This window comes from Canis lupus, chromosome 31, assembly GCF_011100685.1.
Source record: "Canis lupus familiaris isolate Mischka breed German Shepherd chromosome 31, alternate assembly UU_Cfam_GSD_1.0, whole genome shotgun sequence".
Lineage (NCBI taxonomy): Eukaryota > Metazoa > Chordata > Mammalia > Carnivora > Canidae > Canis > Canis lupus.
The window spans coordinates 13,943,518-13,965,219 of NC_049252.1; the positions used below are offsets into that span (position 1 = coordinate 13,943,518).

At 36.1% G+C, this 21,702-nt stretch overlaps 1 long non-coding RNA gene across 1 annotated transcript in view; it reads left to right on the forward strand.

Moving 5' to 3' along the window:
• Positions 1 to 21,702, forward strand: part of LOC102154980 — a 385,976-nt gene that overhangs the window by 358,383 nt on the left and 5,891 nt on the right. The window contains exons 14-15 of the long non-coding RNA XR_005382146.1: positions 10,662 to 10,845; positions 16,249 to 16,339. This is a non-coding gene — a long non-coding RNA (uncharacterized LOC102154980). The remainder of the gene's footprint in view (positions 1 to 10,661; positions 10,846 to 16,248; positions 16,340 to 21,702) is intronic.

Consider the following 21,702-nt stretch of genomic DNA (forward strand, 5'->3'; position numbering starts at 1 on the left):
CATTGGTTCCACCGAATTGGTCAGGCTTCAGTATTGTTTTACATGTTTCTTTTTATTCACCCAAATTTTGTGAGCCAATGCACTCACTTCGTGGAACTCTAGGAGGATAATCACATAATGCTAGCCATAATAGAAATGATAGTTTACTTTTGCTAAGCATTTATTATCTGCCAGATGCTATCATATAAACTTTATAGGGATTACTTTAATTAATACTCACATTACAATTATGAGGTAGACACTAGATCAAATTATTCTTATTGTACAGATTAAGGAATTAAAGCACATAGAAACTACATAACAGGCTCACATTTCAACAATAAGGAAAAAGTAGAACCAAGATAGAAACTGTGTTTTACATTAGCGTCACGTATTGTAGGAAGTTCGTTGGCTGTCCACTCTCTATTTGGGCCCATGATCTCTTTTCACCTGGAGTAATTCCATGCATTTGGGCTACAGCTTCCCTACTTGATCCCCACCTTTTATACAGCAGATGCTCCTGACTGTCCTTCTTTCTGGATCTTTTGTTCCCACCTCAGATCTCTTATTACACATATATTTGCCTTTAACACTAATATTGCAGGTTGAGGCAGCTAATTCTTCCCCTTCTCTGCTGGCATCATTTTGCCAAGGCAGATATCTAATCCTTGGTAATACCTTCTACGAATTTCTGCCTTGTCCTTTTGGTTTAAACAGCTGGGATATTTTATCATTTGAATTTGCATTTCCTCTGCTCAACACTTAGGGAGTTGGTTGCTGCACCTTCTCTCTCTCTCCACCACACACATACAGACACACACACAGGAATATACTACCCCTTGAGAATTCTTCTGCTTCTTTTCCGACATGCAGAATAGAATTGCCCAGCATAACATAACCTGGACCCTGATAGTAAGGATCAAATGCTCATGAGAATAAAGTCCGAACATCTTGAGACCCATGACTTGAGTTCTACTGATTTCTGTGTCTGCATCTCAAATAAATACCTACTGCTGTTCCTTATGCACAAAAGATTTCAATAAGTGATTGTAAATTAAGTGGGATTGTATGCCAAGAAACTAGCTTTTTAATTTACATTAATGAGTATACTAATCAGGATAAGCTAGGCTGTGCACTAACAAGCATACCCAAATCTCAGTGGCTTTTCATAAGAAAAGCTTATTTTTTACTCACCTAGTCCATGCCTTGCAGGGCAGCATGGAGACTGTGCTCATCATAGTCATTCATACTACAGGTTAATGGAGCCTCCATCTCAACACACGATCCCCTGTGGCTGAGACAGGGAAAAGGGTCATACAGCAAAACACATAGCTTCTTTAGGTTTCTGCCCAGACACTTGATGGGATGAGCACTGGGTGTTATACTACATGTTGGCAAATTGAATTTAAATTTAAAAATTTTTAAATATTTCTGCCCAGAAATGACATATATAATCTCCTCTCACATACTACTCATCAAAGTAAAACAACATGGTCATCTCAAATTTCCAAAAGTACAGAGAAGTGCAACCTCTCAATACTGCCACATTCATTGGGGATTATGTTTCAAAATACTAATTTTGCAGAGACACAAACATTCTGTTCATAGCACTTGGATTTTTTTAAAGATTTTATTTATTTATTCATGAGAGATACACACACACGGAGAGAGAGAGAAAGAGAAGCAGAGACACAGGCAGAGGGAGAAGCAGGCTCCATGCAGGGAGCCTGATGGGCCCTGATACCGGGTCTCGATTCTGGGTATCCAGGATCAGGCCCCGGGCTGAAGGCAGCACTAAACTGCTGAGCCACCCAGGCTGCCCAATAGCACTTGGATATTGATCATATTTCACAGCATAAGACATGGAAAGGACTATCAGTGAATCAGGATGCAATGAGCCCTAGCTAACATGTCCCTTAGTGAGACAAGAATATGATATTATCTAAATTCATTTCTTCTCTGAACACTTACATCTGTGAACTTTATGATGTCAAGTGTTGTCTTTAGCCTAGTCTAACATCTCTTGATGTGTTTATGTCCAAAGAGGCCAAGAGTGTATTTGAGAAAAATCATGTGTACTGATTATGTGTGTATGTGAGTGTAGGTGTGTGTACATATATAAAAGGATACACACATACAGAAAGAGAAAGAGAGAGAGAAAGCATGAGCAAGTGCTGGATAAATCCAAACTATAATGCCACTCACAAAATCTCCCAATAATAAATACAAATTTTATTTACTTTCAAAAAGGTGTTATCAAGATGCACTATGTTCAGATTTTATAGTAGGAAAATAATTTAATCAAAGATCAGATTCCTACCTAGTGTCATGATTCCCACATGGTGTAGAGAGTCAGTGGTTCCAAGACTATCTTCCCCAAAAGTGAGCCTGCTACACGGGGTAGGAGACAGGGTAGAAGACATCTCCTTCTTTCATTCCATCAGTACTGGATTTTATAGACAATAATGAGAAAGCACTACAGATATTCTAGAAAGAAGAAAAAACTACAGCCAGCCCGTAGTTACTTTTATACAGTCAATCGTAGTTATTTGATTTTTCCATGGCATGAAATCTCTTTTGAGTATCATGTATGCTTCATAGATTATTTCTGAAATGTACACCAGGAAATTCAAGTACTCTAATAATGATTTCCAAACAATAGAGATTCTTCCAAAAATGTTACTGTGTCCTGTATATTGCCTTACAGTGTATATCACACTGTGTTTACTCCTGGATATCCAAATATAAGTGGGGTATTATAAATGGGACAAAATTGAGAAGCACCTAGTTGTATGAAGAATAAGAATTCTTTGGGTTGGGGGGGGGGCTGGGAATCTACTATTAAGTAACATGGACAATGCAACTGTGAGTTTGACTTAGTTATAAGACCCTAATGGTTAAAAGGGAATAGAGATTCTGAGTACAACATGATAGTTGTTGTGAAGATCTGATGCTGGCCCAGGCCCTTGATGTATATCAATAGCCAGGGAGGGAGTAAATCTTAAGGTATACTAAATGGTGGGTTTGCTGAACCCTATCACATACCCAGGCCCAAGGAACACTGTGTTCGAACCTCACAAAACAGGAGACAACTTTGCCTTATAATCTCGTCTATAGTCTCCACATAGTTTTGGGGTCCCCTAAGGCTGAAGGAACCACTAAGAGATAATACCTCTGCCCAGAAAAGCAACAAGAGAGATTACTACACTCTGAAGTGGAACACAAGTCACTCCAGTGCATGGGACACCAAGAACAGGACTGAGAGTGGCTACTTTGCTGACAGACTGGAAGCAAAGAGAATCCAGCATCTCCTTTCTGAAGGAAATGTACACCAGGAAATTCAAGTACTCTAGTACAGTTATTCTCCTTTCTGAAGGAGATGCTGGATCTGAGTAGTAAAGAGCAATGAAAGTGTTCATCACATGCAGAGAATAGCAAGTACACCCACAGTGGAGGAACTGGAGCTGTTGCCAGAGGATAAACTACTCTAGAGGCAGGAAAAGTGAGGACCCCTAGCTTTGGACAGTGGATGTAGCAGCAAGGAAAGGCTATGCCATGCAGAGCAGTTTATGGCATCTTCCAATTGTATCTCCACAAATGTATTTAAACATTTGGCAGATCCTTGGAGACTAACATATGAGTCCAAAGTCTTTGCAAGAAGCTAAAATATATGTGTTGGTAGTACATGAAGACAGCCTTCTTTCTTTTTAGAAATGTATATGACTTCATGTATTCTCATACACTGTTGAGGTTGAGAGCGTTCAAATTTCTTAGTGTCATCATTTTCACACTCAGAGTTAATTTTGTATTAAATTATTCTGCATGTTTGTTAATGGCAGTTCAAGAGGCAATATGGCTCCCCCCAAAATTTTTGCAACGCAAACCAGAGGATGGAAAACTTTTGAAAAGGGAATATTTGAAAACTGTTCTTAAACATGTTATATGGATGGTTCTTAGATTAAGTCACAAGGATCAATCCTTCCTTACCAAGTGTTTCATGCTCTCCATGACTGTTTCAATGGTCTTTTGTCCTAATAATTTATTTTCTTAAATCTTGGCAATCCTTTGAAAATATAATTACTTGAATTTCTGCAAGAAACATGTCAGGTCGACAGTTATTCATGAACTTTATTTGCTCTTTTCTTTTCTCTGTGTGTGTGCATGTGCATACATATGGTTGCACACATCAAATACATCTAGTAACATCTCACAAAGGAAGCCACAATTCCAAATAAGGGTATGGGAAAAGAATTTCTGCATCTCCTCTGAAGTGAGAGCTTGACAATAAGCCCTCTCTACAGCATGAAGTTATTTTCTAGAGGGTTTGCACATACTGAGAACTCAATAAACCTTTGTTGAGTGATGAAATCATATTTTCATATATCTTATTAAGGATTAAATGTAAAACTTACCTGAGCTGTTATCCAAGATGAAAAAATTGCTTCTACGATCCCTAATAGACAAATTCAGTCTTTAGAACCAAGAAAAATAATAGGTCTCACTAAAATCTTAAGGCTTTTTATTTAAATTGTATATCTTTATCTGGAGAGTTCCTAGTTATACGGAGTTGAAAATTCACCTCTCTGAAACATCACCCTTTAAGCCTAATCATTTTCTGTGAAGCTTCACAGAAAAAGTTTACCATACTACGCAACCTATATAAGATAATTTCAAATATTCAAAGCAGTCATATTTGTGCATTATATATATACATAGAAATCAGGTATTATATGCACAAATATTTTAATTAATTATATGCATATTAATATATGATATAATGCATTATACGATAAAGTAGTATTATACCGAGTTTATACATAAATGTGCAGTTTAATATCTCCAATTCAACCATTCTTTCATTATCCTTCACCATCTAGGTCATTCTTCCCCTTATTTGTCATGACCTTGTTAAATTGTGATCCTTAGAATTGAATGCAAAGTTCCACATATGAACTAATCAGTATTCATGGTTTGCTCTTTCAATAAATACTTAATAAGCACCTATTATAAGCCACTTATTATAGCAAAGACTAGTGGTTAAACAAGACATGTAGTCTTTACCTGCCTTTGGAGGCTTAAAGTCAAAGATAGTGTTGGGATTGTGGTAAAGATAGCCATATTAATATTAAATTACCACTGTGGTAATTTTACATTAAGAATAGGGTGGATGAAATGTCTTCCATTGGACATTATAATTATATTACAAAAATATAAAATTATGTGAGTATTTTTAACATCCACACCAAAAGCTTAATTAAAATCAGTGGTCATTCATGTTTTCATATAATTTGCTACTAAGGTTAGTCATACAGATAGACACATTTGATATTGAATTTCTTAGGATGTGTGAAAAAAGAGAAACCATAAAAGGAAGAGCCTAAGGAAAAAAAAAAAGATAGAACATCTCCAGATTTCTAAGAAATTGTAAAAGAAAGCGTATGCCTAAACAAGCAAACAAAAATAAAAGCCTGGAAGTCATTATATTTAAAAAGTAAAGAATTTTGGTTTTCCTTGAGACAGCACTGCACAGAGGACAGAGTACTGAAAAAAATTAGACAAATGGATACCAATCCAGATGGTTTAGGCTAAAATCACTTATTCTCCTTAAGGCCAGTATCCTTATAAGAAATATGGAATTTAAAATGTCCCTTCTTCCCTAATTATCATCCTGAGTGCTAATTCATTTGGTAACATTTTGAGAACAATATTAGATAATGCATGAAAGTGCTTTAAAAAGAGTAAGCCACAATGCCAAGGTAACTATTTGTTTTGTACAGAGGAAGGAGAGAAATTGTGACTAATCCCCAATAGGGAATAACAGGTATTGACTGACTTCCCAACCATCAACAGCTATAAAATGGTTTTGTCATGCACAGACAGTGCAGAGCCATGATCTTTTAAAAAATGAACACATGTTAAGTAAACCCAACATTTACCTTAGCTTCTATCTGGGGACACTTTCTAAGCCGGAACACACAGAAGTAAAGACAAACTGTATTGCTGGGCAGACAAACCAATCTTTTCGTGATGATTTGGGGCTGCTGAGGGGGCTGAAACTTATGAGACAGAACACTCCAGAGGAGAGACATACAGAGAGAAAGAAATCAGAAATCTGCAGGGTTCTTTTTTTTATTCTTTTATGAAACACTAAAGTTGCATTTGCTTGAGGTGTGACACCTTGGGATCTGAAAGAGATCTAAATGGGAGCTGAATGAAAATTCTAGAGGTTTCTCAGTGCTGAGAATACTAAGTAGTCAGAGTATATAAACCTCACTGAAAACTAGAAATTTTTATTTCTGACTTCAGAAAGACCAAGTTTTAGGAGTAAGGCCATTCCAGACATGCCCAAGCTTTGACAGGATCAAGCTGACCTGTGAACAAATTAATCACTTGCCAAAACAAAACTTCATATTCTTTAAAAGAGGCCACATAATTTGGATTTCAGCAATATAACATCCACAGTACCCAGGATAAAAGTAAATATACCAGACATGCGAATAAACAGATAAAAATGAAGGGCAGTCAATAGACACAGATACAGAGATGACACAGATAGTACAAGTATGGAGACAAAAACACTGATGGAACTACAATAAATATGTTCAAATATTTAAAGGATAAAGTGAATATAATAAATAAGCGTATGGAAAAATTTTAGTGGAGAAAGGACAACTATAAAATAGATATTCTAAAACTGAAAAATGCAATATTTGAAAATTTTAGAAAAACACAGTTGAGCACTGCTGAAGAAAATATCAGAAAATTGAAGACAGGCCACAGAAACTATGCCAACTGAAGCAGAAACTATAAAAGAATGAAAACAAAAAAGGCCTCAGTTATCTATAGGTCAATATCAAGCATTAGGGAAAAAGGTGTAATAATGTTTTTTTTAAAAATCAGCCCATATCAGCAACATAAAAGAAGCACAATCCATATAAACATTAAAAAAGCACACTTAGGTACATTGTCAAATGGCTAAAACCCAATGATAAATAGAAAAATCTTAAAAGCTGCCAAATAAAAAAGACATTATATAACAGGAAAAACTAAAAGAGAAACCACGGACTTCTTAAATAGAAAATTAGACATTTCAGAAGACAGTTAAACAACATTTTAAAATGCTGAAATTTTAAAAATGTCAATCTAGAATTCTATGTATTGCACAAAAAAAGTTTATTTGAAAATTCTTAAAGAGAAAATAAAAACATTTTTGTTAAACAAATGCTGGGAGGATTTATCACCAGCAGATTTAAAATTCAATCACTGTGAAAGAAAGTTCTTTTGAAGGAACAAATACCATATAGACACTCAAATTTATGTGAAGGAATAGAGTGGGAATAATTAATATACAGTTAATATGAAGTGTGCTTTTACACTTTCTTAATTTTTAAAAGACTGTTTAAATAGTAATAACAATGTATTTTGAAGTTGCTAATATATTTAGAAGCAAATGGTATGAAACAGTGGCACAAAAATAGAAGCAGGTAAGGACAAATGCATTGTCAATATGTTTTACATTAAATATGAGGTGCAGAATATTACTTTGAGGTGGGGATGATAAGTTAAAGATTTACCTTATTTTTAAAATAAAGATAAATGAAGGAATTGTATGTACTTATGTACATACAACAAGAGATAAAGTGGATTTCTATATATAATGGTGGTTGTATAATCCGACAGAAGGCAATTTACTTAATGAAGCAGCAAACTCCTGATGCCCGTGATACCACACGATGGGGGAAAAAAGAAAGAACAAATGGTACCATAGAAAACCAATAGCAAGATGAAAATTTAAACCCAATCATAATCATAATTATATTATTTGGGAGGGATCTGAATACACATTTATGGCTTATAAGAATTTCAATTTTCTGTTTTCACGAAGGAAAGATCTCAAGCCTTTTTGATTGAGTTTCACATTAAGCAGTACTTTATTTGCTTAAAACCTAGACATTGTTAGCTAAGAAAGATCTACTCTGCTGTATAGATCTTGCCATTTAAATTCTAGGTTTGGGGGATCCCTGGGTGGCTCAGCAGTTTAGCATGCCTTTGACCCAGGGCGTGATCCTGGAGTCCCAGGATCAAGTCCCACGTCGGGCTCCCTGCATGGAGCCTGCTTCTCCCTCTGCCTGTGTCTCTGTCTCTGTGTGTGTGTGTCTCTCATGAATAAATAAATAAAATCTTTAAAAAATAAAAAAATAAATTCTAGGTTTTGGGGGGTTTTTTGACCCTTGGTAAAATTTTATCCAAGAAACAGAGTAGATTCTATTTCTTGGATAAATATATTTTGATGATGGATGAAGATATGGATGAAGATATTCAAAAACATGAACCATTAGAGAATGAAAAAGGAAATTTAAGTTTTGGGGCACCTGAATGCCACAGTCGGTTGAGCTCTGACTCTTGGTTTGGGCTCAGGTCATGATCTCAGAGTTGTGAGATTGAGCCCCAATTTGGGCTCCTCATTCAGCAGGAGTCTGCATGGGACTCTCTCCCTCTCCCTCTGCCCCTCCCATGTGTGCATGCATGCACATTATCTCTCGCTGTCTCTCTCTCAATAAATAAATCCTTTTAAAAAAAGAAAGTGATTTAAGTTTTGGTGGTCCTCACCTTTTTTTTCTTTTTTCTTTTTTAAGATGTTCTTTAAAGACCATGGCAGAATAAAAAGGTCACTGGCTCAGGGTCTCTCTGAGATAACAACTTATGAAATTTAAAAAAAGATAAAATATGTGGCATGCCTGAGTGGCTCAGTGGTTGAGCATCTGCCTTCGGCTGGAGACTTGATCCCGGGATTCTGCAATCAAATCCCACATCGGGCTCCCGACATGAGGACCCTGCTTCTCCCTCTGCCTATGTCTCTCTCTGCCTGTCTCTGTGTGTCTCTCATGAATAAATAAATAATTTTTTAAAAGAAATTTTTAAAAATAATAAAAACCACACAAACAAGATCAGATAGCACCATCCCCTGCCCTTCCCTCAAGGTCAAAAATATAATACTTTTGGTAACAATTCAGAATTCCTCTTTATCTCCAACTGGCCCCATCAGTGAAAGTTCAACATCATGATATTTTTTAGACATCTATACTTGTGTATATAGATATATAAACCTGTATTAGATGACAACTGATTTTTTTTAAGTCCAGGTAGAGAAAGAAGCAATATTTAAAAAAAAATACTTTGTTTATTCATGAGACACACAGAAAGAGGCAGAGACACAGACAGAGGGAGAAGTGGGCTCCTTGCAGGTTGCCCCATATGGGGCTGGATCCCCGGACCCGGGATCATGCCCTGAACCAAAGGCAGATGCTTAACCACTGAGCTACCCACGCATCCCAAGAAGCAATCATTTTTAACTAAAATCCTTTTATGCTTTTTGATTCTGTTCAACTTGGTACCATTTGGCAAAAAGCAAAAATATCCATGCCATCCAACCCAAATCTTATTTCTCTATGAGAAATAATATATCTTCCATTAAAAATAAAAAGATAAGGTAGTCAACCTGGGGAACACTTTGACATAGCTTTCATTGGGAAGCAGGGTGATGGCAAAGAGAACACCATATACAAAAAGGTAATTAAGCATATAAAGGTTTTCTTAAAAAGAGAGATGTTATTTTCAAGAAAAAAAAAAAAGCACTGAATTCCCTAAGTCAAGCCATAGCCAAAATCATGTTCTATCCAAATAGGTAAATTTTCTTTTTTTCCTTTACTTTTTTAAAAATAAAATCTCTCTCCAAGATGGACCTGGGTGGCACAGTTAAGTGTCCCATTCTTGGTTTCAGCTCAAGATTGGTTCTCAGATTGGTGACCCTCACTTTGAGCTCTGCACTCAACCCATGGGGCTGCTTGAGAAGCTCTCTCCCTCTCCCTCTGCTCCTCCTACATGCCCTCTCTCTCTCTCCCTCAAATAAATAAACAAATTATCATCACTTTTTTAAACTCCCCAAGACTGGGCATCATCTTCAGACCCTTCATCCCCTGATTTCTTAGGTGGAGAGTCTGCAGAGGTTTTCTTTCTGGAGGGTTTTCTGGTTCCTCCTCTTCTTCTTTGGGAGGACGAGTCTTTTCCTTTGATGCCTCTGAAGCTGTGAGGTGACCTACTTTCCGTTTGCCTTTCACAGGGCCTAGCGTCCCTGCAGCCTTTAGTCTTGGTTTGGGCATTTTCTTTTCTTTTTTCTCAGGTTTGGACTTTTTTTTTTTCTTTTTTTTCTTTTTTAGGTTTGGACTTCTTAACCATCTTTTTGTTTTCCTTTTTCAAGCTGCCATAGTCAGTGCCATAATCATCTTCCATTAGGAAATCATAATTGCTGCTAGAATCTTTCTCCTGGAATTGTGCCCCATCCTCCTCTTGTTCTTCTCCACTGCCCACATCTTCCATGAGCATCTCTCTCTGTTTGGAAGCTGTTTTAGAGGCTGCCTGCCCTTTCTTGCACACATTCTTATGGGCTTCTTTTTCATCATCCCTGGCCTCTGCTGAGTGAGAATCATCCTTGGTCTTCACATCTTTTTATTCTGAGTCTTCACTATCTTCCTGTGAATTTTTTCCTATCACCTTTTATTTTTAGCTGCTCTAGGAAATGACTGAATTTTCTTAGCTGTAAGGCCTAAATCTCTTCCATAAACCTTCTCAGTATCATTAAATCCCTGATACCAAATAATCAATGACCTTTCTATTTCTCACAGGCAGAGACATATTCTCTGTTGAAACAGGATTGAGTCAAGAAGCCACAGACCAGGCCTGTCACCCACCCCTACACGCGGTCAGCACGTCGCCTTTCAACTTTGGCCCATGGAGCTGCTGCTGCCAAACCCCAACCTGCTGGCTTCTCAAATTCTGCCACTTCTTGGTTCAGGGCCCCTTAATCAGGTGAGCCCCCCATGCACCCCTAAACTCTGCTCCCCCATCTCTTCAAAAAGGATGAATCAAACCTGCCCTTATAATTACATTAAATGCTAGTAGACTAGACATTCCAATTAATAGATAGATGATAGATAGATAGATAGATGATAGATAGATAGATAGATAGATAGATAGATAGATAGATAGATGATAGATCCAACCTACTAGAAACACAGAAAAATGTTCAACTCCCAATATGGCACCATTCGAAGAAGAAACCAAATAGACACTTAGTGTCAATTTGACGTTAGACCCTCTTCACTCTGACAGTGATGTATTATGACTGAAGCCAACATACATTCTGTATATTTTCTGCTTTATAGGACCTCAGCTCCAATATCCAAGTGCTTACAGGGTATTGTATTTTCAAGCATAAACAGTGCCCCAAACCAAATGACTAATTTTATAGTGAGAAGTATGGCAATGTGCAAGCAACAATGGAACCCACTGGTCTTAGTGCATACATCACCACCAGAAGCTGCCAAACTGACCTTTCAGTAGAGTAGCTTATTGAAGTTGCAACTGAGGCACAAGTTCAGATATGGTAATATGTGAGGATGCATACCTCAAGGATACAATATACATTCTTTAATTGGCAATCAATTGATGGTTCTATGTCTTGAACTAATAAAAATCATGGGTCTACAAATCAAAATGCAAAAGTGAAAATATTTACCTAGTTACCATCACTTTTCTTTTTTTTTTTTAATTTTTATTTATTTATGATAGTCACAGAGAGAGAGAGGCAGAGACACAGGCAGAGGGAGAAGCAGGCTCCATGCACCGGGAGCCCGACGTGGGATTTGATCCCGGGTCTCCAGGATCGCGCCCTGGGCCAAAGGCAGGCGCCAAACCGCTGCGCCACCCAGGGATCCCTCATCACTTTTCTTAATTTGTGCTTCTGGTCCTGGCAACACTAACTACAATAAAAGACCTTTGGAGATCCTGGTTTTCCAAAAGGTTAACTCTTCTTTTTTTTAAGATTTTATTTATTTATTCATGAGACACACAGAAAGAGAGAGGCAAAGACATAGGCAGAGAGAGAAGCAGACTTCATGCAGGGAGCCTGATGTGGGACTGGATCCCAGGACTCCGGGATCACGCCCCAAACTGAAGGCAGGTGCTCAATCACTGAGCCACCCAGGCATCCCAGGTTAACTCTTCTAATTGGTGCCACCGAGAGTCTTGAAAGGTTCTATTAAAAACCCCTCCCCAGTCAAACTTACAGACAAAACTCGTAGGTGTCTGTATTTGGCCCTCTTTGTTTTTCTAGATCATGGTGCTCTACCATTTTCTGAGAAAATGGACCACAACTACAAAACATACTCACCTCTAGTTGAACCACAGTCCCCATATGTGACAAGCCCTGGACAGAGCCCCTTGAAAAACCTGTCACCTCTTGCTTTACCTGGCCAAGAACCACCCTCCCCCATGGGTACAGCTTCAACCCTCACACATCCTTAAAATCTCGTAAAAGGCCCAGCCTAACAGAAACTCAGGGCCTACATCTCTTGATATCCAGCCCCTCTCCTCCTTTGGAGAATGAATAAACTCTGTCCTGCTTATTGCTCAACTCTTGGTGCAATTCTTTGCATCCTGTGTCACCGGCTACCCTAAAAAGTCTCAATAGATTTTATTCTCTGGAAATTGTCTGAGAACTTTGAATTCAAGTGCCCAGAAAAAGGCAAAAACATGGAGGTGTCATGGATCTGAGGAGTAGTGTCCCCAAATATCACAAGGAGCTAGAGCTACTGTTATACAGTAAAGGAACAAATTTAGCACTCAGATGGCATACTTCAACGTTTTTTGGTGCCCCATTTGCACAAACTTACTACTTAATGAATAAGTATAGCAGCCACATTCAAAGAACAGTATGGTGACCAGGGCTCTCAGTACCCTCAGATATTAGGTTCTTCATCATGCCACTAAGTAAACTTTCTAAATGAGTTTAGTTTTTAGTCAAAGGTGAGGGAAATCTAGAATGGCTGGTAGAGGGTGAAGATGATGAGTATCAGTTGTGGCCAAGAGACTGCTTCAGTTCATCTCACTAAACTTCCTATGACACATTTGCCAGGGAAGGCCCATCAGAGTCCTAATGGATCTGTTCTCAGAAATTTTATGAAGTGAGTGGATTTAAGTGGCACAAAGGATGAACTATAGTGGACTCAGTCCTGTGCAACCCAGCACACCAGCCCTTTAGTACTGAAGGAATCATTCTCCCAGCTGCTGGAAGTGTTGTTAGCAGATAGCTGTCAGATGTAAGCTCTCTCTGCAAACTGCTCTCAGCTAGAAAGAGCAAACTCATTCAAGGCTACATGTCCTCTTAGTACAACCTGAAACAAAAAACTGATTGATAAGGGTCTTAAAAGTCGGGTCACTTTATTTCAGTTCAACTCAATTTGGAAGGTCTATCCCAGATTTTGATATTCCCATCTGACAAGCTGGTGCGTTTGTTGTAACTGCATTTTAACCCAGCTTCTCCTAACTAATCCCACTTGCACCACTTTCACCATAAGTAAGTTTAGATCAAGTTTAGATCCCAAGAGAACGCTCTACTATAAACTTTCTGCAAGCTAATCTGTCTCAGAGTTGGATCTGTAACTCCCATACACAGAAAAATACAAAAATTTTGATGAAAAGGCAATAAAGAATATCTAAATAAGTTAACATAGATATTAAATTAAATATTGCATGGGTCAATACTGCTAAGATATCCCATAGTGTCCTTTGGATCGATGTGATTCCATTAAATTTTTCTTGCAATTCTTTTGTAGAACTTGGGAAAGTGGTTCTAAATTATATATGTAAATAATAAGTATCTAGATGGTCTAAAACAATTCTGACAAAGGCAAATTTGAAGAATTTATATTACATGACTTCAAGACTTAGAATAAGATGTATTAATCAAGACAATTTAGATTTGTGTAAGGATGAACAAATAAATTCAAAGAAACTAAAGAGACTTAGAAATAGTCCTAATACATACACTCAATTAATTAATTTTCAACAAAGACATTGGAGACTAAATGCAATTTGGGGAGAATAAAAATCTTCCTGCCAAAAGATGCTAAAACAGGCAACATTCATAAGGAAAAAAGAGACCATCATTCCCTAACCACTATTTTGCTACATACAAAAAAGAAAATCTGAGATGGAGGGTAGGTCTGAAAATACACACCAAAATCATAAAGCTTATAGAAGAAATTGTTGGAGAATCTCTCCTATCCCTTTAACTTTCTTAGATAGAACACAAAATGCATGAACTACCAAAAAAAAAAGGATAAATTAGATGCCATCAAAATTAAAACAGCTGCTCATCCAAAAACACCTGTTTAAAAAAGTGGAAAAAAGGCAAGCCACAGCCTAGGAAAGATATTCAGAACACTTACATCTGGCAAAAGAATTGTGTCCAAGATATATATAGATCTTTTACAATTAATTAACAACAATAAAAGAAGCAAAAAATTTTAAATAAGCATAAGACTTGAATAAACCCCATACAAAGGAAAATAAGGAAGATATACAAAAGGCAAATAAACACACACACAAAAATGCTCTGTATCATTAGTCATCAAGGAAATGCAAATTCAAAACACAATGAAGTATCACTTCACAAACTAAAATGGTTATAATTAGAATGTTTGACAACCTGAAGTACTGACATTTTGGAGGAACCAAAATTCTCATACATTGCTGGTGGAAAACTGGCTATTTCTTACAAAGTTAAACAGAGATCTATCCTTTAATTTAGCAATCCCATTCCTTGGTATTTGCCCAATAAAGCAAAATATGTGTCAAACAAAAGATTTCTTTAAAAATATTCATATTTATTCATAATGGCTCAAAGCTGGAAATTATACAGATATTCATCAGTAGTAAAATAGATAAACATGCTGTATTCATACAATGGATTACTACTCAGTAATAAAAAGAATGATCAAAGAACTTGGATGATTCCACTTAAGAACTTGGATGGTTCTAAAAATGTTCCCCACTTACATGAATTTTCATAACAGACAAAACTAATGTCATGATAGCAATTAGACAATAGTTGCATCTGAACGTTTAATTGACTCAGGAAGGAAAGGAAGAAAGTTCCTGGGGTGTTGAAAATATTCTACCCTGATAGGGGTGTGAGTAGCATAAGCACATGCATTTGTCACATACTCTATACTTAAGATGAGTCTATTTCCCTGTATAAAATTATACCTCAAAAAATTTAATAAGAGGTAGAATTAAATGTTGGGAAGTCACTAAGAGGCAACACATTGGAATATTTCTGGGCAGGTCAAAGCCAAATCATAAGTGGGTTGTTTTTAATGACCATGTAACTCAATGTTGTCTTCTTTTCCTCCTTATAAAATATTTTGTTTCTTGTCAGTCAGCAGATAACTATTTGGTGAGCATCCACTATATACTAAGCATAGTAATCTCAGGTTTCCTCTGCCTAGTAGGTCACAGCAGATAGCTAGCTAGTTAATTAACTTACATGAACTTCTTAATATTTGTAAGAACTTTAAGAAAATTAATACGGAAGAATAAAATCAACTGTTGAAAATTGTTCCATCAGTGATGCAATAGTTGGGGAGATATTTTTCATTTGGGAAATTCCTAGCCCTCATGAAGTAACTGAAGTCATATTCTTCAAGTTGAATCCTTTTCAATCCTCAAAGAGTTTAATGAAAGCACAAAAACAAAATAAGACTCATCAAGAGTAGAGTTTTATTTCACTGTCACGTTGAGTATGCTTTCCTGGAAGTTTAAGCATTATGAAAGAACTTGATAAATATGGAGATTTTGAGTCCCTATCTTGAAAACTATTTTAGTAAATCTATGCTGCAGGGTTCTTAAAATAGTAAAAAAACAAACTAGCTTTAGACATAAATACAGAAAAAGTCTATGAAAAAAAAAGAAAAGTCTATATGGAAGATTGTTATAGACTGTGTCCCCACAAACTTCTTATGTTGAAAGCTAGCATCCAATGTGGCAGTATTTGGAGATGAGGCCTCTGGGAAGTGAGTAGGTCATAGGGATAGAGTCCTCATGAATGGAATCCTTAAAAAAGACATTGGCCTTTCCCTCCACAAATGGACACACACAGAGACATTGAAAAGACAACCATATATGAACCAGGAAGCAGAATCTCACCGGCCAATCTGCCAGTGCCTTGATCTTGGACTTCCCAGCCTCCTGATCTGTGAGAAATAAGTTATTGTTGTTTATAAGGCACCCAGTGTATAGTATTCTGTTATAGCTGCATGAGTAGATTAAGACAGAGATCATCGCAGACAAAAACCATGGCTGTGTGAATGATTTTTCTCTTCCTAGGATTTACATCTCCCTCTTGGTTCTCTTTTGTCTCTATTTTAGCCTCCAGGGACACCATATTGTCTCCTTGAGGCAAGACCCAGAAACGGACAAGAACTCCTTTCTCATCTTGCTGCTTTCTAACAAAGAAAAGGTAAAAATTTGAAAATTACTTTAACTAAGACCTAAGGAGAAAGTAAAGGAAAAAAAAAAAAAGGAAAAAAAAGTAAAGGAAACTAAAGAAAATGCAAATTTAGGAAAGGCTCAGCCTAATAAAATACAGATTTCTGATTCAAACATAGTTAAATTGAAGCCACAAGTTAACTGGTCCAATTTACCAACAGTCAGGCCAGGGTTTTGCTCACTTCCTTCAACACATTCTACTGATTACAGATTCATTTAGGTTTGGGGGGAAAAAAACACTCCTTCTAAACTTACAAATTATTACTTATGGAGGTTAAATCTATTATAAATTCTAATTAGATATCCCTATTTTTGTTGTCATCATCGTTGTTTTTAATACAAAGCTGAGATAACTGGGAAGAAGCAGGGTTAAACAGACAATTTTGGAGCAAAAAACACAGTAGGGAAACAGGTCAGAGTCTAAGCTTTTAGCAACTCCTTGCGTGCCATACTGTAGGCCTGAAGTGTCCTATAAAAAGCAACTAGTCCTTTTTTCACTCAGAGTCTTTCTTTAGTCCCCCATTTAAAGACTCTCCCTGTCTTCTCTTGGCTTTTTAATTCGCTTTGTATGGCTTCTTCTGAACAGTGACTGAGTTGGCTGGTCTGTGACTTGGCTATAAATTACTCCCCTGTAAGTTTCCTCTCATTTGATTGGCTTCAATCTCTATAGTCTAGCCTCTTCCCAGATCTTGGCCTAGACTCCAAAAACACTGCACTACAGCTTAGTCTGTGCTGAGGGGCTCCTCCTTGTCTGAAAGTTGACTCAGATGCATGAGGAGATGAAATACAGAACTCTGTATGAGCAAATCACTATCAGGGCACAGAGTATGTGAGCAAGGGTTGTGTCGGGGGATTCTAAGTTGAAAAGGAATAAAGAAAAGGAAGAGACTGTTAGAATTTTGTCTGACCCTGAGAATTGCATCTGCTTACAACACATATCGAATTTTTTTTCTCTGATGACATGAATGCCAGTTTCTGCCCTCGAGAGTGTTTAAGTTATCTTGGTTCCCCACACACCTCACTGCTTTTCCTCTATGATCTTGAAGGGACCTTCTTTTGCCCCTTCCCAGGATTTAATCCTTGGCTTTCTGCTCTCCTCTCTGAGCTCTATTTAAATCATTCTTCCATTTATACATTTTAAAATTCTGTCCCCATGCTTTCAATTTCTAACTCTGTTAGTGTATGTTCAGCACTCTTCCTCCCACTATTTTCCTTGAAAACAAACGTCACTTGACCTATGGCTTCCAATAGCTACCTTCCTCCTGTTGATAGAATTATTTGCTGACAAATTTATTGGAAAGACAAGAATTATTTGCTGACAAAATTATTTGAAAGATTTTACATCCAAAGCATATGTTTTCTTTTTGTAGTTTCTTACATACTGCCATCTGGTTTCTGTTCCTGCTTTATCTCCCTCTACATTCTCTCTTAGACCTCTTTGCTGCATTAAAAACTAGAAAAGCTGCTTCACTGCAGACCATGAAAATCTTTTAATAATTTCCCTTCTTCCTGAGTTGCTTAAACCAAGTGGAGCTGGGATATATTACAAAGAAAAGGAGTACTAATAAAGCTAGGTATGAATTGGAAAGCTGCCTCTCTCCTAGTCCAAGTAAACATGCCTTTATTGAGGTCTTACTATATCCCAAACACTTTATATAAATGCTAGAGAAGTGAAGGGGAAGGGGAAAAGATGGATTGTTGAATTCCCAGATGATAACTGAGTTCTTGAAAAGAATTCAAGAAATTATCATGTTCATTTTACCTGGGTGAACTTGAGTTCTAAAACTCCATTTGCAAAGGCCTAATAGAAATATCTTTGCCACAATCTTCATATCAACAAAATTAAACTCATTAGCCTTCTTTCAGTTGGTCCTGAAAACTGATTTTATGTTTTACTAATGCAACTGCTTATCACATTTTTATCTTTCTTACATCCCTTTAATCACCAGCTACATTTTCTGATGTCTGAGTATACTACACTGGTAATGCCTCTCCTGGAATTGATTTACCTGAGCTGAGTTTTGCTTTTTAAGTCTTTGTAAGAATAATGTATCATCATAATGTCAGGAAACTGAAATGTAACATTAAGATCATTAGAAAATACAAAGTGGGATATTTCATGTTGAAAAAGAAATGATCCACCCAAGAAAAAGACTTAAAAATTGTGGAACTTTCTGAACCTCACAAAAGAAGAAGCTAACATTTTGACAATCATCATGGGAAAGTTAGCATACTTTTTTCCAGAAACTAGCAGATAAAATAAATTTACAAGACTAGGGAGAATTTAAGTAACATAAAAAGTAAACATTACGGCATTCAAAAGGCAATACATATCCAGTTGAAATGCATGTACAGTATTTACAAAGAATGACCACATATAAAGCCACAATGGAAGGCCCCAAAAGTAAAATTTAAGAAAATTGGGCACTTGGGTGGCTCAGTGTTTGAGCATCTACCTTTGGCTCAGGTGGTGATCCCAGGGTGCTGGGATCGAGTCCCACATCGGGCTCCTCGTGAGGAGCCTGCTTCTCCCTCTTCCCATGTTTTGACCTCTCTCTTTGTGTCTTTCATGAATAAATAAAATATTTTTTAAAAAATTAAGAAAAGTATTTTATGCATAAAAGTTATATTCACTATTAAAGCAAAAAATAGGTAAAATTCAATAATCTTTCAAGTAAAAGAAAAAAAACAAATAAAAATCTGCCAAATTAGGGAGATAAAATTCTGTTATTCTGATAATGAATATTTATTAGAAGTCCAAGATGCACATCGTGCTGGAAACAGCTAATGGAAAATATTATACATTTTCCTACTAAAATCAGAAACACAATGATAATTTCTGCTATCGCCACTACTATCTATCATAATATTAAAGGTCTTAGCCAATGCAATAAAACAAGAAAAGAAATGAAATTGGAAGATAATTTTTATATATATATATATATATATATATATTACTAATATACATTAGAGGAGAAAACTAGTATCTTTATAATAGTTAGAACCAATAAGTGAGTTTAGCAATGAAGGAGGATTAAAGTATAATGTATAAATAATAATAGCTTTTCTAAATCCTCCCAATATAAGTAAAAAACAATCATGTTCACAGTAATAATAATAAGTATAAAGTGCTTAAGAATATACTTCATAAGAAAGATGAGTATTCAACTTATGACAGCAGAAAAATTTCAGAGTAAATTTTCAGAAAACAAAATTTAAAAATATGCTAAAACTTATGAAAATAAAAATTCAAACATGAGCAACAAAAGTTAAAACTGGATTATATGAAAAAAATTAGTTTAAGAACAAAATGTTAGATAAGGGATTTGGGGAAAATAAGAAAAGGCTTAAATAAAATATAAAAAATGAAAAAAGCATATTTAAAGATGGAATAGAAGAGAGATTTAAAAATTGAAAGAGGGGATCCCTGGGTGGCTCAGCGGTTGAGCGTCTGCCTTCAGCCTGGGGTGTGATCCTGGAGTCCCGGGATCGAGTCCCACCTCAGCCTCCCTGCATGGAGCCTGCTTCTCCCTCTGCCTATGTTTCTGCCTCTCTCTGTCTCTGTGTGTGTGTGTCTCTCATGAATAAATAAGTAAAAATTAAAAAAAAAAAAGAAGACGAAGAGGGTCACATAAAAAAAAACTCAGGGGATCCCTGGGTGGCGCAGCGGTTTGGTGCCTGCCTTTGGCCCAGGGCGCGATCCTGGAGACCCGGGATCGAATCCCACGTCAGGCTCCCGGTGCATGGAGCCTGCTTCTCCCTCTGCCTGTGTCTCTGCCTCTCTCTCTCTCACTGTGTGCCTATCATAAAAAAAAAAAAAAAAAAAAACTCAGTTTCTCTTCAAAAAAATAAAAAATAAAAATAAAATAAATAAAAATTGAAAGAAAATATTTTGACCTCTAAAGAGAAAATTATAAAAGCATACACAATGGCATAATTACTCCTTAATAAATAAAGAAATATAACATCTTCATTGATGGCAAATCTCAACATAGTTTTTTCTTAACTAATATAAAAAGTCATTACAATGTAAATCAATAAAATCAATATTTAATAGGATTTAATAGAATTCTGCAGGCTGATTCTAAATTTCATATAAAAGATAAATTTGTAGGCATCTGGAAATGAACAAAAAGGACAATCTGTACCACCAAATGTCAAATATACTTTTAAAAGAACTGTGATATTTATGCAAGAATAGAAAATGAAATCTATAAAACTAAATAAAACATTCAGAAAGAGACTCTTAATTAAGTATTTGAAAAAGATGGCACTACATATCAGTGAAGAAAAGAAACATTATTCCACAAATGGTCTTGGAAAATTAATTGAATATTTGGACAAATAAGCTAGCTCTCACCTTAGGCTTATCATAAATATAAATTTTAGGTGGAATTAAGAAAAACATAAAACAAAATATTATAAGACTATGCTTTCTCAAGTGTAGGCTAGGGTGTATAAGAGAAAAAAAGGAAGTTATAAATAAAAATATTGATACACAGACTAAACCAGAATCAATAGCATGAATTCCACTAATATAGCATTAATAAAGTTAAATGATAAGTAAAGATGGAAGAAGAATATCTGCAATATATATGATGCTAAAATTTCAAAAATCAGTAGTTCTCAAATTCTCTGTAGCAAAGAGTCATTTTTTTCTATTTTTGATCTTTAACAGACAAATGCATTTATAGAATACAATAAAAAATGAATTATCAGGAAAATAAAATTTTAAAATATATTTAAGATGTTAAGTATTTTTCTTAAATGAGGTTGAATAGTCATAAAATTACTGGGCCCACTGACTTTCAGTTTCTCCACCTACCATTTTGTACACCAGAAATAAATCATTGGTGGAATAGCACAGGTCCAGATAAGACACTCTAAACTGGACAGACCTTAAGATGTCCTATAGATTAGTATGAAAATGGCAAAAGGCCAAAACCAAAAATGATCCAAGAGTACTAACATGGAAGTAACAAAAAAGCATAAGTATACATGAAAATAGGCAAATAATTCTTGGTAATCAGGATCTTGCAAATTAAGTGAACAAGACCTTTTAAAAGCTTGATAATATCAAGTCTTAAAGGAAGTTGTAGAGAAAATAAGCATCCATACATTGCTGATGAGAGGATAGATTGGTAAGAGCCACTTTGGGAACTCTTTGATACTATCTCTTAAAATTAGCCAGATACTACCAAACCAAAACTCTGTAATACCTCATGTTTAATTCATCTTATACTCTCGTGGAAAACTTCTATATTTTCTCCAGGAGACATATATAAGGATGTTAGTTTAGTGACTGTTTATAAAAGCAATACATTGAAGGGAAAA